The following is an 11,393-nucleotide window of genomic DNA, read 5'->3' as shown; positions in this document are numbered from 1 at the left end:
TTGAAGATAGATAGACAGACAGAGAGATATAGGATTGGATGGAGATAGATAAATAGAGGGATGGATAGATAGATATGATAATTATAGATGATTTAGATAGGTAAGTAGGTAGGCAGGTAGGCAGGTAGGTAGGTAGGTAGGTAGGTAGATAGATAGATAGAGGGATGAATGGAGATAGATACATGATAGGTAGGTAGATAGATGGATGGATGGATAAATGGAGATAGATACATGATAGATGATAGATAGATAGATAGATATAGGGATGAATGGAGATAGATACATGATAGGTAGGTAGGTAGGGAGATGGATGGATGGATGGATAAATGGAGACAGATACATGATAGATGATAGATAGATAGATAGATAGACAGACACATAGATAGATAGATGGATGGATGGATAGATAGACATACATGGATAGGTAAGTAGGTAGGTAGGTAGATAGGTGATAGATAGCGGGAAGGAGGGAGGGAAAGATAGAGGGATGGATGGATGGATGGATGAATGGATGGATATAATCTATATGATAGATAGTAAATGATTTAGGTAGGTAGGTAGATAGAGTTAGGTGATAGATAGATGATAGATAGGATAGAATATAAGTCATTTAGATAGGTAGAATAGATAAGGGATGATGAGCATAATCCCCATGATATTCTGTATCCTCCTCAAAACTTCTAGATAATTTCATACAAATGGATGTATCATAATAAGATAGCATGCTTTAAACTGCCCCCCCCCGCCAACAATTTATCATGTATTACCTCATTTGATCCATTTGCTAATTTCCCCTTCACTGGCAATTTGGCGACTATTGGGTCTCATCTCTGAAATGTGCAATAACAATGGTGAGCGCATAAATTAGGTCAGCGTCTCTGTGTCTGAAAGCAGTGTGCAGGCGGTGCATTAACTGGTTCAGGAAAGATGGGTGTTACCTCTTCATGTTACAAAGAGTCTGTGCCATATAATAACCCATCCAAACCTTTGTTTTCACGTCATCTTTTCCCGCAATGTATTATGATATTTCCAAGCCCAACCCCTAGAATCAAAGCAGGAATGTCCCTCCTGCCTCACGGGCCTTCTGTCCCTAGCTCCCTAGATTCAGATCAGGAGGCAAGCACATTTCCCAGTTAGAAAGCACAATGTAATTTGAAATATAGAATAGAACAGATTCCAAGACTCAGAAATTAATGCCCACACCCAAAGGCACAAAGTAATTATTTTCCAAAGAGTGTGCCTGCTAATCCATAACTGCCAGATGTACCGAACTTCAATAAGAGATGCAACGGAGAAGGAATATTAAACAGTTCTGTGTACCTATTAAATTCTGCCCCTGTCCCATGCCACACGACACAACGTTCTACAAACATCGCAGCAACTCTCTCAGAAAAGCAGACCCAGCCTCCCTTCTATACATTTTAATTCAGCCGTGTATTGCCTCACCCACCTGCTAAGGTTTTGCCTGTTTACGATCACCTCGATCTCAAAGCTGGGAACTCCTGCTAACAATCAATCTGAGAAGGTGCACAAAGGAGACAAAAGAAAAATAAGGTGGAGTTGGTAGGAGGGTTCACGTGAGCAGGGACAATTGCATCGCACTGTCCTCTCTCGTCTACATGGCTCGGGGTCTCACGCGTCACGTACATTTCCAGCTCCCTAATGGCTAATGCAGGCTTCTTTACTATCTCTTTCTTGACAATCAGATGGTGCAACCGGGTTACCTCTATGGCTGGTGCGCCATAACCAGAAGGTCCTGTACTCACCGTATCCCTTTCCAAAAGATTGCTGCAGACATCCACGGGCCTGGGCAATTTTCTGCCTCCACCCGTGCCCAGTGACTGACTGATGTAACGCTGTAAGAAGTTAGACCTCTCGCTTCAAGCAGAACTGACTCTGAGCTGCAATCCTCACTCCTGAGCCCCCGCCATGGGGCCAGGCTGCGATGCCTCAGCCTCTCACCTGCCCATTCTGCTCCCATCACTTTCTGACAAGAGTCTCCTGAGACCTGCCCCTCCTCACCCCACCCCGCTCCAAACCCTGAGCTTGTGTAACAAGTCGTTTCTCAGCCTCCGCTTCTAGAAGGCCTGACCAGTATTTCCGCACCAGGATGATTCCTTTTGGCTTCTCCAACAGCGCCCAGGGTTACCTTGAAGAGTCAGCCACTGCCTGCTCGGTCCCTCCAGCTTTGCGGTGACATCAGTGGAGAAAGCCACAAAGTCCAGCAGCGACTCCGGGCTATTTTGGCTTCGGATGCTCCACCATGCGCCTCTGAATTAGCTCCGTAGAGACAGAGCGACAAGAGATGGGTCATACCCAGCCCTTTCTCCTGATGCCTTTCCCGGTCTCATTCTCCCATGGGAAGGGGAAGGAGTCTCTGCCTCCTATTCAGCTACACGGATCTGAAAGTACTCTTGCTCTGGGAACCACTTGCCAGATTCTTCCATCTTCTATAGTCAGGAACTGGTCAACAGGCCAGGAGGGACCCGGGACAATGTGGACGTCTGGGTGAGTCCATTCTGAAGAGCTCCTAGCACTCTGATTCCCATTCATCCCAACGGGGGCTCTACTTCAGTGAGAGATTTCTAAAGACAGCAAGTCCTTCTGGCGAAATCAAAAACAAGAGAGCTTACAAGAACAGGAAGCGGTGGGTGGAAGCTCCAGGTGAAAATAAGAGTGTAGAACACTGACAACTTAGGAGTGTTCTTTAGGCGGTGGCTGCCACTGTACGTAGGCACGTGGTTGCAACGTTACGGCCATGACACGGCCCTACCCATTCTTCCTGTACATGAGGACGGGCGAGGGGGTAGAGCGGACACAGCCTTCTCCACCTGCCCTCTAGACACGCCGACAGAGCACGAGGTCCTACCTAGGGTAAGCCAGGTTTATAGTGAGCTGGGACCTCTCTTCTGCACTTGAGAGAAAAATAGAAAACATGCATTTAAACCCATATGCATGCCATTTGACAAGACATTCAAAAATATAGACAAGACAGCATATTAAAATATCTGTAAGGCACGCATATCTTAAGAAAGTTTGGCAGAATGTACAGGGAAATATTAGGAAAGAATGCAGGGAAATATTAGGAAGGAATGCATGCCTAATCAAAATCAATAAACAAAGTTAAGATACAAGGTCCTATGTATCACGATTGGGGCTACACATTCATCATGCACAAGTTCTCACAAATGGTTTAGATAAGATGGAAGCCAACTCTTGACAGAAAATAAGGAAATGTATTTTTTTTTTTTTTACAAATAGTTTATTGTCAAGTTGGTTTCCATATAACACCCAGTGCTCAGCCCCACAAGTGCCCTCCATGCCCATCACCCCCCTCCCCTCTCCCCCACACCCATCAGTCTTCAGTTTGTTCTCAGCATTCAAGAGTCTCTCATGGTTTGCCTCCCTCCCTCTCCCCCTCTATTTCCCCCCTTCTTCTCCCCCATGGTCCTCTGTTAAGTTCTTCCTAATCCTCCTATACGTGCAAACATATGATATTATAAGGACATGTATTCTTGAAATTGAGTCCAAAATTATCAGTTCCCATAAAGAACCCATGTAACTCAATGAAGAATCTCCTAACTAGAAAGCTACCACATAGAAACTGGTTTCTTGCGGGCCATTTCTCAGAACGTTCTACAAATCGTTTCAGGTCATAATTACAAAACATGCCTAATGAGTGAAATAATTCAGAAGCCAGACTCATAAGGAATATGCTTCCCTACAGATAATTCATGCCAGGTTATCTTTTAGAATACTCGGAGCCAAGAAACATATAAATCCACACACACACGTTATACACACACACACACACACACACACACACACACTACACACATATACACATCTTACACACACACATTATACACCAGAAACACAGTGCATACACATCACACACACACACATCAGTTATTTCTACACATTATATACATATCACGCACATGTTACACACACACACACATTTTGGAAATCTGGAGTTGTGGCTTTGGGAAGATAGAGGTGGACGTGTCCAGTTGAGAAGCAGTGCTTTTGAAGAATACACAAATTGTGCAATTTCAGAGTGGACTCTGAATTCATGATAAATAATGCAATGACTTTGGTCCTGACATCTCAACCCTTGGCAAAATCTCAAATACACTGGTTTACGTTTTGGTCAAGCTGTAGCATTCTGTCTCCTCCAGGAAAAACTAAGGTGTTCATCTATTTAGAGAGTCATTGGAGGGGCACTTGAGTGGCTCAGTCGCTTAAACGTCCAACTCTTGACTTTGGCTCAGGTCATGATCTCACGGTTTGTGGTACCAGCTCAGAGCCTGCTTGAGATTCTCGCTCTCTCCCCGTCTGTCTGCCCCTCCCCTGCTCAGTGTCTGTCTCTCTCTCTCAAAATTAAATAAACATTTAAAAAATTATATTTTCTATTTCTTTTTTAAAAATTTTTAAATGTTTTATTTATTTTTGAGAGAGAGATAGACAGCGTGAGCAGGGCAAGGTCAGAGAGAGAGGGAGACACAGAATCTGAAACAGGCTCCAGGCTCTGAGCTGGCCGTCAGCACAGAGGCCGATGCGGGGCTCGAACCCATGAACCGTGAGATCATGACCTGAGCCGAAGTCAGACGCTTAACTGATAAGGTAAAAAATGGTTTCATGTCTGTTTCTTTGCCTTTTTTTTTTTTTTTTAATTCCTAGTGTGACTAGCCATTTGTCATGTGTTCTTTTACCATTTAAATTTTTTCTGTGGATACATTTTTTTGTGTGTTTTAAAATTATCACTGTGGTCTTATTAGTATATCTTTTACTTATTTGATGCACTCATTTAAAAAACATGAAAATGGGCACATTACTTCTTCTAACTGTTGAAATGATAAAAGAGAGAAGATCATGATTTCAGTTTTGTTTCTTTGTTTCCAGCCTCTGGCTTTTATAGAGCGAAGATGGCCCTCGATATCATGCGTTTTGATATCTAATACCATGATTTTATGATTCTCTGCTGTCATGTAAAGCTTGAGAAGGCTGTTCCACTCCCAAACTGATAAAAAATATTATTCCTCTTGTCTCTGTGTGATTTTGTAAAATTTTGGGGTGGGTTTTTTTTTTTTTCTGTTGTTTTTAACACTTAAAATCTTATTTATGCAAGTGGTGGTCCATGTGTGTGCTACCCCCAGCCCCCAGTAGATAACCAGATGTTCTAACAGTGTTTATGAAAATGGGTTGCTGATTGGCTCTGATCTGATGTATGATAAGTGCCTTATAGGCACAGATCTGCCTCTACATCTAAAATTTCGTTCTTTAATGCTGTACTTCTCTCTCTGCTCCAGCCGCCCACTATTTCCATTGTAGTTAGTAGAGAAGAACACATTAATATTTGAGGGTGCAATATTTCTGCCTTACACTTCTGTCTCAAAGACTTTTTTTTTTTTTCTTAATCATCATAGCATATTTCAAACCTCAAAACTGGGACCCAGTTTGGTTAAGTTAAGCCAAACATCCTGTCCATTTGTTTGAAGCGCATCACATTTAGAGATGAATTTAAGATGCATGGGTATCTTAAACTTAGCATTTCAAAGTCAAAAGGGGAAAAAAAAAGCAGTGGTTTAAAATAATAAATATCCCAAAAGAATTTGGTAAGAGCACACTGTTTACACTTCCAATACGAGATTCTCCGGACACTGCTCTTTTCCTGAATTATTTTTAAGCCATGGGAGCCGTAGGATATTCAGATGATACATGGTGTCGTGAGGGAAGCCGAATTCCGCATGGGCTGCTTTATATCAGACCTAAACCGGTAAGATTTAGTAACTGATCTTGCAAGGAAAGAACATTATGCATTAATTGACTTCTGCGGGCTTTTCATCTGTGCTGCCTCCATTGCCAACAGCTGGGGTGGCAGGTGGCGTACTAGAATATGTACGATGGTGGGGAGTATGAACTCAAATTTTTCCTAAATAAAACAACTAACAGTAGATACCCCAGATCCCAGCTACCAGGGTATAGACAGAGCACTTCAAATGATGACAAAGGCCTGCGACGATTTAATGCCTTGGCTTCCAAAAGCTGATTTTTTGCCTTGTTATCAATATCAGATTACAAATTAATCAGTACTGTTTTCTCTTCAACACATGTAAACAAAACAAGGCTGATGGAAATAGACATGTAGAAGCATGAAGGATTTCTCTATGCATGTGGCTGAGAACCAGGTCTCTGGGCATTACCCCCCCCCCCCCCCAATTTACTGAGGTTTTCTTCTCAATAGAAACAAAGAAGTGGTGGGAACATCATTAAACACAACTAACATACTGAGGCAACTCTATGGTTCTTATCTAAAGGAAAGGGTTCATGGTACCCTGGTGTGGCTCAGTCGCTTAAGCATCTGACTTCAGCTCAGGTCATGATCTTGCGGTTCATGGGTTTGAGCCCCCCATCAGGCTCTGTGCTGACATCTCGGAGTCTGGAGCCTGCTTTAGATTCTGTCTCCCTTTCTCTCTGTCCCTCCCCCACTTGTGTTCTCTCTTTCTTTGTCTCTCAAAAATAAACAAAACATTAAAAAATATTTTTAAAAAATAAAGGAAGGGCTTCATCAACTTCCAGAAAAATCACTCAATTTGCTGAGTATTAAGAAGTCATTGCCTCTTTATCTTGTATAAAAATATGTCTCTAAACACCCCCCCGCCACACACACACAATGACATTGCCCATCTTCCAAAATGAATATTTCACTTTAGAGTGTTAATAATAGTGTCAAGTTGTTAAGCCTCATTTTGATAAAGGAGCGGTTAATGAGTACTTTATGCTTGCTCTCTGGGCCACAGCATGTGTTTTTAGATTTTCGTTACAGAATGCCACAAAACGGGGATCTCCATTTGTGGGAGATTTCAAAATATATTGTGACAAAATTTATGCAAAGGCTACTTCCTCATAAATTCTAAAGATTCCAAAGTAATAGAGGAACAGGTATTTTTGTGCTCAGATCACAGAGGTGAGAGCGATTCTAAAGACTATGTATCTGGTCTGTTCTACAGTATTCTATGATCTCCAAGGACACACACATCATGCCTTCTATCATATCACTAGGTCACTCATGACCTGTGTGCTGTCAACTCAGATAAAAACACAAAGCCAGTGATGGGAACGATGGGCTTGTTCTGTCCTCTGCTAAGGTAGCAATGATGCCAAAGCCACCTCTTTGCATTGCATCCCCAGAAATCTCTCGTTCTCTTTCCCTCTCTGTTCACTCATTCCCTTGTCACCCTGCCAGTCAAAACCCACATTGTCTCTGGATGCTGAGACTTCTTCCAGCCCTTCTCCTCCATCTTTTCCTTGGCCGTGGGCTGTCTGACCTTCCTCTACCCCACTCGCTGTGTCAGCAATGTGATTATGAAGACAGATATATAAAGGTATCCATAAAGCTGAATGTAGCATAAGGCAATAGGCATGGGGTGTATGAAATTCCCATAATGCAAACATGTACAAGGTTGGATGTGAAGAAATGCTACAGCAATTCATCTAATTGGAAAAAGAAGATGTTCATTTCTCACCAAAAATGTTCAGAATATGCCTCCTTCCTTTTCCTACCTACGTGTATTTCACAAGCAAAGATACTCCTTCAGCTAAGATTATATCTTTGATTTTAGTTTTTTAGTGTTTTGTTTTGTTTTGTTTCTGGGGGAGGAGGAAGATCTCAGGCAAGAGACTCTATAAATAGGCTTACATGTAATCGCATGCCATTTTAATTGAAGCTTTCATAATCTCTATAATAAAATTACTACTTTACCAAATGTAAACCATATATTCCAGTAACTATCAATCACACTGACAGGCTTCTGAGTTAATGCAAGAATTTATCTATATCATCTCTCCCTGCAATTCTCATTCTATGTCCAGAGGCCCTCACGGCACCGATTAGGACCCGTGTCAGGAAAATTTTCTCCAAGTCTCTTGTTCTACCCTCATCTTCTTCTTGCTGTTGTTATTTTTGCAACGTTGGCTCTGTTCTTAAACTACAGCATAAGCTCTGAATTCCTGGAGAAGGAAGACATTTAGTAACACTGTGTCTCCGTCATTTAGCCTTGATGAGCTTTTAGCCAGACCTCATTGCCATAAATCCGAATGCCGATATAACTGACGATATATGTGAATAACTGCTTATCAATGAGCAATATAGGGTGATTCTTTATGGATTAAGTTAAAGCAGTATTTTAAAGAAAATTACTTTATACTCCCCGATGGGTTACAGGAATTGGTAGAATAGAGTTCCGGCCTCTCCCGTGCTTTTCTAGCTTATATCATTCTGCAGAAGAGTCTTTGTGACAGTGACCCGAGAATAGATATTTGTACACACACTGCGCCACCCGTGCTTACCTCATTTGTCATTCTTCCCTTTCTTGTATCTCTTGTGTCTGAGTCATGAGGATGTTTTAGGATCATATTAAATCTTGCTGATGCAAAACATTAAACCTTTTGTGAGGGGAGGTCAACAGAGACTGTAAAGGAGCCCCCTCCCCCGGCTTAACTGCAGGGATGGGTGGAATCTTGAAACCAGAGACGGCACCAGACCTGTGTGAGCTGTGTTTTTTCCTATGCGTGCATGCCTATGTGAGCTTTACTGAGTGAGTGAGGCCCACTAAGAAGTTAACGCTAGAAACTAATGATAAAATACCTTATTGCGCTGTTCTCATGCTCCTTCCCATGATAACGTGAGATGAAAAAATGCCTCTGTAATGAGATGAAGTGGGGCGAATGACACAGGTGCTGGGAGGTGGTGTCAGGCTGCCGACCTTCTGAGCACATCTCCCGACAAGCACGTGTTTCCAAAATGCCACTGACCGCAGGCAACTGAAATCTCAGGTAAGGGGTGGGTAACGCTGTCTGTAGATAGCGTAGAAACATTACAAAGCAGAAACACGAAAATATGGATACTATAAAAATCGTCAAGGATAATCACTCTCAGGGAGTTCTGTTCATCGGACATTCTCTATGGTTTTAAATATCCACATAAATATTTATTTACAAAAACGGGATCTACCATGAACCTCATTTTTAGTTTTTAGGTTTGTTTTTGTTTTTTGCTTTTCTTTCAGCCTTTTATGCTGGATCTTTTTTCTATTTCCATATACCTACACTGAAATCATCATTTTTAATGGCCACGGGGTCCATCTGTTCACTAGGATTCCTATGTTTGGATAGCCACAACGTTTCCTCATCTTGATGGCCACACTCCAGGCTCAGTTTTCAAGGTAGGAAACTGAACACACCTACCAGCCACTCTGTTAGCTCACTGAGCCAGAAATCAAGGAAATAAATGGCCTGAAATGCTCAGAAGAACATATGATTTGCTATATTCCCAGCAGAGGACACATAAACCGTCCGATGAAAGAAGAAATCAAAGCTGAAGGCATGATCTGAATTCTGCTTCAGAGGTGAGCAGAGGTGAGAACAGCGCTGTTTCTCTAAAGAACTACGTTTCTAGAAGTTTCCACATCTACAGTTGACCCTTGAACAACACAGGTTTGAACCACTTGTATGTGGATTTTTTTTTCAATAATTGCAATGCAGTGCTGTAAATGTATCTTTCCTTGCCTTGATTTTTTTCTTAATCGCATTTCCTTTTCTCTAGCTTACTTTACTGTAAGCATACAGTATACAATACATAGAATATACAAAATGTGTGTTCATAGACTATTATTTGTAGGGTGTCTGGTCAACAGGAGGCTAGTAGCAGGTAAGTTTGTGGGGAGTCAGGACTTACATACAGATTTTGAACTGCACGTGGTATCCGCACCCCCAGCGCCCACGTTGTTGAAGGGTCAGCAGAATTTTTCATCTTGTGCAAGTTGATGAAATCCAGCATCTTGGGAACTGATTGCTAACGCTAATCCAGAGCGGAAACATATCACTGACTGGTATTATTTATGATGCATAAATATGTAACATGAGTAGCATCATTTTATGAAGTAGGTTGCATACAAGCCATGTGTCTTTTGCCTTCCATTGGATCTACAGGTCATGGCTGGGGATGGCGACATGAATTTTACCCTCTAAAATTTTGTTCTTTTTTTTTTGCAAACTTGACCGGAATCTAATCTAAATCAGGAGCTCCTCACAAATAATTAGGACTGGCATGTTCTCTATAAAGTTTGTGATAATAAAAAGCAGAAGACATCACTTTGCTAACTGACACGTGATTTTATCCCAAGATATTCTGAAATCAGAGGAGATGAAATGGTCCATCAGGGGAGGAAGTGATCTCCTCTCTCTACATCCAGTTCAGCATCAGCCTAAATTCCGCTCTGAGGAAGCACCTGCCAGGAAACTTTGCCTGCAGCCACGGCCTCTCCTACTCAGCTGGACTCCCGCCCGCCCAGAGCTGCGACTCCCCTCTAAGGCAAGACAGCTGCAAGGGAAAGAGCGCTCATCTTCATGAAAATAGGCTTTGAAGCCCTTCTGCTCAGAAACACTCTTCATTTGTTAACGACTTAATCCTTTAATTAAAGCTCACTTTGTTAGGTGGCTTGGCTTTCAAAACCAGCCCATGGAGATATTTGCATGAGTCCATTAAAGACCATCAGACCACAGGAGATGGTTGAAAATATTGTCCCAGGCTTATGGTAAAGATAGGCAATCTATCCCTGCCCGGGATGGGAAAAGATTACAGAAGCGTCCGTGTTGAATTAGGTCTCCTGAAATAGAGCTCTTCCTTTGCGTCCACCTGAATGTGGTGTGTGTGGTTGTATCAGCCACTTTTTAATAAGTCGCCGACATTAAGGTTCTTTCTTTTTCTTTTCCTTTCAGTTGAAATTGTAGACTAGTGAAATGGGTTCATGGAATTAGCAATCTAAAGAAGGTTAAAGCCTAAATTGAATTGGGTCACTATGATATTGTTTCACTGAGAAAGGTAGCTCTGGTGTCTCCTTGGTTCAGAAAGGCAGTTAATGGAAAGCGCAGTGTGGGTGGTGTGTGAAAATCTCATTGCTGCGTTTACAATGCTTGTGGGTCTTTTAAGCTTAAGGGATAGAACTAATAATATTGACATTTTCGTGTACTACACAGATCACGCCAAGCAGGTTGGAGTGCTGTTTTGTATTGTATATCCAGAGAGAGGGAGAGAAAAGTAATAAAATGCGGAAGGGATTTTCAAGTTAGAAGAGAATGCACACTTAATGACCTAGTTCTTTGCGGGGGGCGGGGCAATCCCAAGAGATGAATAATCACATATAAACTAAAACGCAATCAGACATGAGTCAAAACAGAAAAATAAAAACCAGGAGAGTTAATAAAACCACTCAAGGAAGTGGGCAAGTAAAAGGGGGAAACATCTATCTGTAAGTCTGATGGGGCCACAGGAAGGAGATTGAAAGCAATCACATTGAAAGATGCAAAATGAGTGTTTTTAAATCTTCTGT

At 41.9% G+C, this 11,393-nt stretch overlaps 1 long non-coding RNA gene across 1 annotated transcript; it reads right to left on the bottom strand.

Moving 5' to 3' along the window:
- Positions 1-767: 767 nt before the first annotated feature.
- On the bottom strand, positions 768-2,748 carry LOC120235976. Its single transcript, XR_005529556.1, has 3 exons — positions 2,150-2,748; positions 1,451-1,517; positions 768-830 (listed from the first exon to the last, which is right to left on the bottom strand). It is a non-coding gene; the product is annotated as an uncharacterized LOC120235976 (long non-coding RNA).
- Between the last annotated feature and the right edge of the window lie 8,645 nt (positions 2,749-11,393).

This window comes from Hyaena hyaena, unplaced genomic scaffold (genome assembly GCF_003009895.1).
Source record: "Hyaena hyaena isolate Hyena2069 unplaced genomic scaffold, ASM300989v1 scaffold_142, whole genome shotgun sequence".
NCBI lineage: Eukaryota > Metazoa > Chordata > Mammalia > Carnivora > Hyaenidae > Hyaena > Hyaena hyaena.
This window is presented reverse-complemented; position numbering and strand designations above follow the sequence as displayed.